This window comes from Onychostoma macrolepis, chromosome 02 (genome assembly GCF_012432095.1).
Source record: "Onychostoma macrolepis isolate SWU-2019 chromosome 02, ASM1243209v1, whole genome shotgun sequence".
In the NCBI taxonomy this organism is placed as follows: Eukaryota; Metazoa; Chordata; class Actinopteri; order Cypriniformes; family Cyprinidae; genus Onychostoma; species Onychostoma macrolepis.
Genome location: NC_081156.1, coordinates 17,951,547 through 17,957,862, shown reverse-complemented (window position 1 = coordinate 17,957,862; position 6,316 = coordinate 17,951,547).

Sequence of the window (6,316 nt, the reverse complement as noted above, 5' to 3'; positions counted from 1 at the left end):
GATGACTGCAAGCTTGAGAATACTGTCTAGCAAAGCTGATTCAAACACTTGTGAGAGCTTCACAAGGAGTGAACTGAAGCTGGAGTCAGTGCATCAAGTGTCACCATGCTCAGACGTCTTCAGGAAAAGGGCTACCAAGCCACTTCTGAACCAGAAACAACGTCAGAAGCGTCTTACCTGGGCTGTGGAGAAAATAAATTGGACTGTTGCTCAGTGGTCCAAAGTCCTCTTTTCAGATGAAAGTAAATTTTGCATTTAATTTGGAAATCAAGGTCCCAGAGTCTGGAGGAAGAGTAGAGAGGCACAGAATCCATGTTGCTTGAAGTCCAATGTGAAGTTTCCACAGTCTGTGATGATTTGGGCTGCCATGTCATCTGCTGGTGTTGGTCCACTGTGTTTTCTGAAGTCCACAGTCAACGCAGCCATCTACCAGGAAATTTTAGAGCACTTCATGCTTCCTTCTGCTGACGAGCTTTATGGAGAGGCTGATTTAATTTTCCAGCAGGACTTGGCACCTTCCCACACTGCCAAAGGTACCAAAAGCTGGTTCAATTACCATGGTGTTGGTGTACTTGACTGGCCAGCAAACTCACCAGACCTGAACCCCATAGAGAATCTATGGGGTATTGTCAAGAGGAAGATGAGAGACACCAGACCCAACAATGCAGATGAGCAGAAGGCCACTGTCAAAGAAACCTGGGCTTCCATACCACCTCAGCAGTGCCACAAACGGATCATCTCCATGCCACGCCGAATTGAGGCAGTAATTAAAGCAAAAGGAGCCCTACCAAGTATTGAGTACATATACAGTAAATGAACATACTTTCCAGAAGGCCAACAATTCACTAAAAATGTTTTTTTTATTGGTCTTATGAAGTATTCTGATTTGTTGAGATGGTGGGTTTTTGTTAAATGTGAGCCTAAATCATCACAATTACAAGAACCAAAGACTTAAACTACTTCAGTCTGTGTGCATTGAATTGATTTATTAGCCGACGAGCCAGGGGGATGCCAAGGATCCGGGGGGCCAAGGTGGAGCCGAATGCTCTGGCGACCAAGGCGAAGGCGGAGCTCCGGAGATCTGCGGCGGAGCCGGAGCGACTGAGAACCAAGGTGGAGCTGGCAGGAGGAAGGAGCCCAACTGAGCCGGTGGGATGGAGCGACGAGGTGCAGCCGGAGGAGTGGAATCCTGAGGCAATGGCGGGTCGACGCCCGACCAAGGCGGAGCCGGAGGGACGAGGGAGCCCAGTGGAGCTGGAGGATCGATGGGTGACGGTGGAGGCGAGAGAGCTAGGAGCCGAGGTGGAGCCGCTGGGTCAATGGGCCTAGGCGGAGTCCGGGCTGAGGAGGCTGGAGGCGGAGGTGAGGGATACTCCAGCCCCGGCGACGCTGGAGGTTGGCAGTCCCGTGGGGCTCGCACCGCATCGATGGTGGGCTGAGGGCGAGCAAAGGGGCTGCCAGACGACAGCGGTGGAGGAGGCAGGAGCGGGTGCGAGGGTGGGCATTTGAGGAGTGGGCACAGGAGGGCAGTTTCGAGGAGCGGGCACTGGAGGATCTGAAGCCCCCTCAGGGCTGAACAAGGGACCCAAGGACGAAGGAGGGCCGGACGGAGCCAGCGGGCATGACGGAGAGAGGAGAGGGGGCAATTCGAATTCCAGTTCAGTTTCCCAGTCAATCAAATCCTCCTACATGTCCAGCAGCCCCAGATGGATAATCAGCTCACCCTCAGCCACGGTGCAGGGGGCGGAGCTCCACTCCTCGCTCACGCCGTCAACGGCTGGCTCCCTCGTGGTGGGCACTGTTGCTGGCTCTCGCACCTGATCTGACGGGTTGGGCTCAACTTCCGGGACGATCTTCCACTCAGTCGCTCGGCTTCGCGCTGGCTCGCAGATTGCGGCGGGAAATGGCTCTCCGTCATCGGTGGGCTCGGGCTGATGCTCCACACCGCTGGAGGGCTAGGCTCTGGGTCTGGAGTGGATCTGGCGAGATCATCCTCGGTAGAGACTGTGAGGGGTGATCCGTTTCTCGCCAGAGTCCACTCCACGAAGGCGCCGAAATCCTCTCAAGGACCATCCTCGGACGACAGCGCTCTGCATGCGGTGTTCAAGCTTGCGTTGTAGAAAGAGCAGAGCGCGTCGTCCGGGTAGCTGGTGGCATTTGCTGGTAACAGGAACAGTCTAGTATGGTCCTCGAGAGATCGTTCCCCCTGCTCCAGCAGGAGGAGGAGGAATTCGGACCGGACAAGGGGATCCATAAGGACACAACGGAAAGAAAAAACACTGTGTAAAAACGAGGAAACAAAACAGAGGGAAAACACGGAGGTTACTGTTTGGGTCGGTCTTTCTGTGACACTTCAAGGGACGCACGTGAACCAGAAACAAGGAGACGAAGAATATCACAACACGGGAGTTTAATATTCAAATGGGAACACAGATCACAGGCAGGGTAGACACTCAAAGACCGACAAACATGAACTGAATGGACTGGGGCTTATAATGACAGGATAACGAGGGAACTAAGGGGACACACCTGGAATCAAATTAACAATCAAGACAGGGGAAAAACTGGGTCACCGGGAACACATGGGGAGCGAAAACACAACAAAACAGTCCAGGGGCGTGACACCTGTTTCCCTTACAATAATTCCAAAAGATTTATCTTTTAAATAAATGCTGTTCTTTTGAACTTTTGTAGCAGGTTTTTCACAAAAATATTAAGCAACACAACTGTTTTCAACAAGGATAATAAGAAATGTTTCACCAAATCAGCATAGAATGATTAGAGAAGGCTCATGTGACACTGAAGACTGGGATAGTGGCTGCTTTTCATTTAAGTTATAATTTTTCACAATATTACTGTTTTTACTGCACCTTTGCTCTTGGTGAGTGTATAAGAGACTAAATATATTAATATAAAATTTTATTAAGCACAAACTTTTGAACTTAAAATGACATGTTTAAAAATAGTATTGCACTAAATAACATCACTGTCTCCATCAGCAGTACTTTTACACCTGTTACATTAGACCTGATTGATCACTTCTAAGTTGAAGCGTTCGTATATGACATCATTGCTTGTGGGCGGAACTCAGCGATCACAATTGCCCCAAAAATTTGCTGTAGACTGCAGGTAGAAGTTTCTTCCCCAACTGATTGGTTTTAAACAAATTAGACGTGGTGCTTGCGGGCTGTGTTTTAATTCCAGGAAACAGAATCAGTAGGAGCTCAGAGTCTGCATAGGACGTGAAGTGGTATGACAATGTTCACATTCTCTTGTGGCTTGCCGACAATATTCTTCACAAAAGAATGGTCCATTTTGTGGGATGGCACTTCACTTTTTTAACATCTCTTTTGAAGATGCAAGGAGATGTATCGTATAATGACATGCTTTTGATATGAAGTGGCAGCATTTAACAGAAGGAAAGCGAAGAGATCTGGCTGAAGAATGATGACAGAGTATCAAAGCAGATAGAGCACTTAAGACTCAACTCTAACTGAGAGCCTCTTACAGCTCTCATCAGATGAGCCATGATCTAGATATGACATTCCCGCCTGCTGCCCCTCATAAAAGTTTTCTGCCAGCCAACACAAAACTCTGCAACTGTGACACACAGCTTGGCGGCCTATCTCCAAAGATAATTGAAAGAGTTTACGAGATTCGAAAACTAGTCTTGCTCTGGCGGTGTAGAGAACTCATTTTCTGAGTGGCAATTTACAGTTGATTTGCGGACACTTAAGAAAGGCATAGAGGGTCTGTCTTATCCTAAAGTTGTGCAGCCTGAGGCCTGTCTGTCCTAATCTGCAGATTGAGGTTCTGATAGCTCTATGTGTGTCTGATTGCTCTCGGTTTCCCCGAGGGAAGCTGCCCTCCCCCAAGTTACATTCCCCTGCTCTTGATTGGCTAGTTTTTAAAGTTTTTTTTCCCTCTGTCGCTGTTCAAGCACCCTATTTTGATCATAACAATTGACTGAGAAGAAAAAAAATAAAAAAATAGAATGCAACCACAAGGCAAACACCGGTAGCTGTTTCTTTTTTCCTCAAGTAAACCTGCAATTGATGTGTGTGTTAATGATCTGCTATTTTTAAAGCAAATGCGAGAATTTGAACTTCTCCCAGCTCTGTGCTGTACTGTGTTCTTGTGAAATGTGCAAATGTATCTGTAGCCTTAATAACAGGCACAGAGAGCAGCTCTGGGACTGTTTTGGTTAGATTCACACTATCAAATATATTTAATGTAAAAATAAATAAATAAAAACAGTCAATAACTTTTAAAACATTTCCAGAGATGTATGATATCTTATTTATTCATCAAAAGGATGCAAATGTATGCAGTAAGATTGCCAGCTGCACATTGGAAAACAGATAATTCTGTCAATAACAGCATATTGTCTCAGCTTTAGAGTGAAGAAAAATTGTAAATATACATACATATATAAAACACTATTGAATATGAGAAAGATATATTTTTCAGGAGCGAATACTCCAGTCTTCACTGCTATAATATCCTTCAGAAATCATTCCAATATGCAATATATATTGTGTTATGTTAGAAAACATGAAAAGGCCAACCACTGTGAATGATCTACAGCATTTAGCAGCTCTGAATGGAGTCAAGGTGCACCACTCAATCACATACTGAATTCTGCAGAACGCTGACCTGTATATAGGAAAGTGGCATAAAAGGCACCATTACAGGCACGTCTGAAGATTGTCACAAAGCATAATAGAGACTCCATTGCAAAGTGTAAAAAGATTTCATGGTTAGATCACACCAAGATAGAGCTTTCCAGCCAAAATTCAAAGCCATGCATGTGGTGCTAATATAACACTGCCCACACCTCCAAATACCTTCAGAGAAGTGTGCTGGTGACGGTGCACCACGCTGTGAGACTGATTTTTATCAGCAGGACTGGGCATCTTGTTAAACTGAAGAGAACAATAGATGGTGCAAAATGCAGAAAAATACAGATACGTATTTCAGCCTGCTAAAATTCATGAGAGCATTTTTCAGCATGACAAAAAAAGGCAAAATTAACATTGGAGTGGCTAAAGAACAAAAAAATTCAATGCTGAAATGGGCCAGTCAAAGCCTTGATCTCACTCCAATTGAGAATCTGTCACGCTACTTGAAAATTGCAGAGCACAAGCATCATCCAACCAATTTGAACAAGCAAATCTGGCCGTAAGAAAGGCTGAAATATCACTTGAACTGTGCGCACAGCTGTCAACTGCTGCAAAAGTATTTTTTAAATGTGCTTTTTATAAAATATTAAACAGCAAAGTTCCTTCAAAGTTGTTTCTTTTTACAATAAACAATGTTGCAATTCATACTGTATATACTGAAGACAAAGCACTGTATATAGACAGAAAGCAAACAAGAGAAGGAGCAACACAAAGGAGAGGTTTTTATGTATGTGTATATATGACAGAATCAACACTTCAAAGCGAAGCATCACAGTCATCCTAAGGTCAGTTCAAAGCAAATAAAAGGCACACTCAGCAATGTGAAGATATGTGCATGGAACTACAGCATACTACATTAAACATACACAAGCCACAGAGTCAACACTCAACCCAGGGCTCAGCTTTAGAGGTCAAACCCCCGAGAATGTCAATAGACGACTTGAAAACAGAGGTCTGCACCAGACAGCTCTGCATTTGGCCAGCGCTGGATGTGCCTGATTGTGAATACAGATCTAAGACGTGCTCTTTAAAATTATCGATCAGAACGCCATTAGAAGAGCCCTTAAAGGCTTTGCTTTGCATAGCTCTCTTATTATTTTGTTATTATAACCTCGTTTTAAAAATAACATTATGTGGTATTCAATCTCAGCCTGAATCCCGGATGTTTTCATAACATTTGCGAATTCTTCGTTAGCCTTTTGCTTGGTTTAAAACAGCCATTGCTTGCATAATTATCCTGGCTGTTTTAATGAGTTTTCCACTGGCTTGAAGCGGTAATTGGATTTTTCTTGGAGCAATCTTGTTAAATGCATAAAATCGTATATTTAATTTAGAGAGGAAATCGATGGCGAAGTGAGTGTCGTTGGCAGCGCTCGTGCCGTTGTGGACATACAACGAGCACCGCTGAAGAGAAGGAGGCAATATATTAACACGCACACTAACATCTCGTTACTGTAATGAAAGCTGTAAATCCAAAGCGTGAGCTTTATAAGTGTTTCATGGGAACCGTATAAGCAAGAATCGGGTATTCTGTTGTGTTAGGGAGACTTTATTAATGTTGTTAATTTTCTAAATGGACCGCAATTTTTCATGGAAAGCCTGAAGCTGTCATATTTTAGTCAAACAAGAACGGA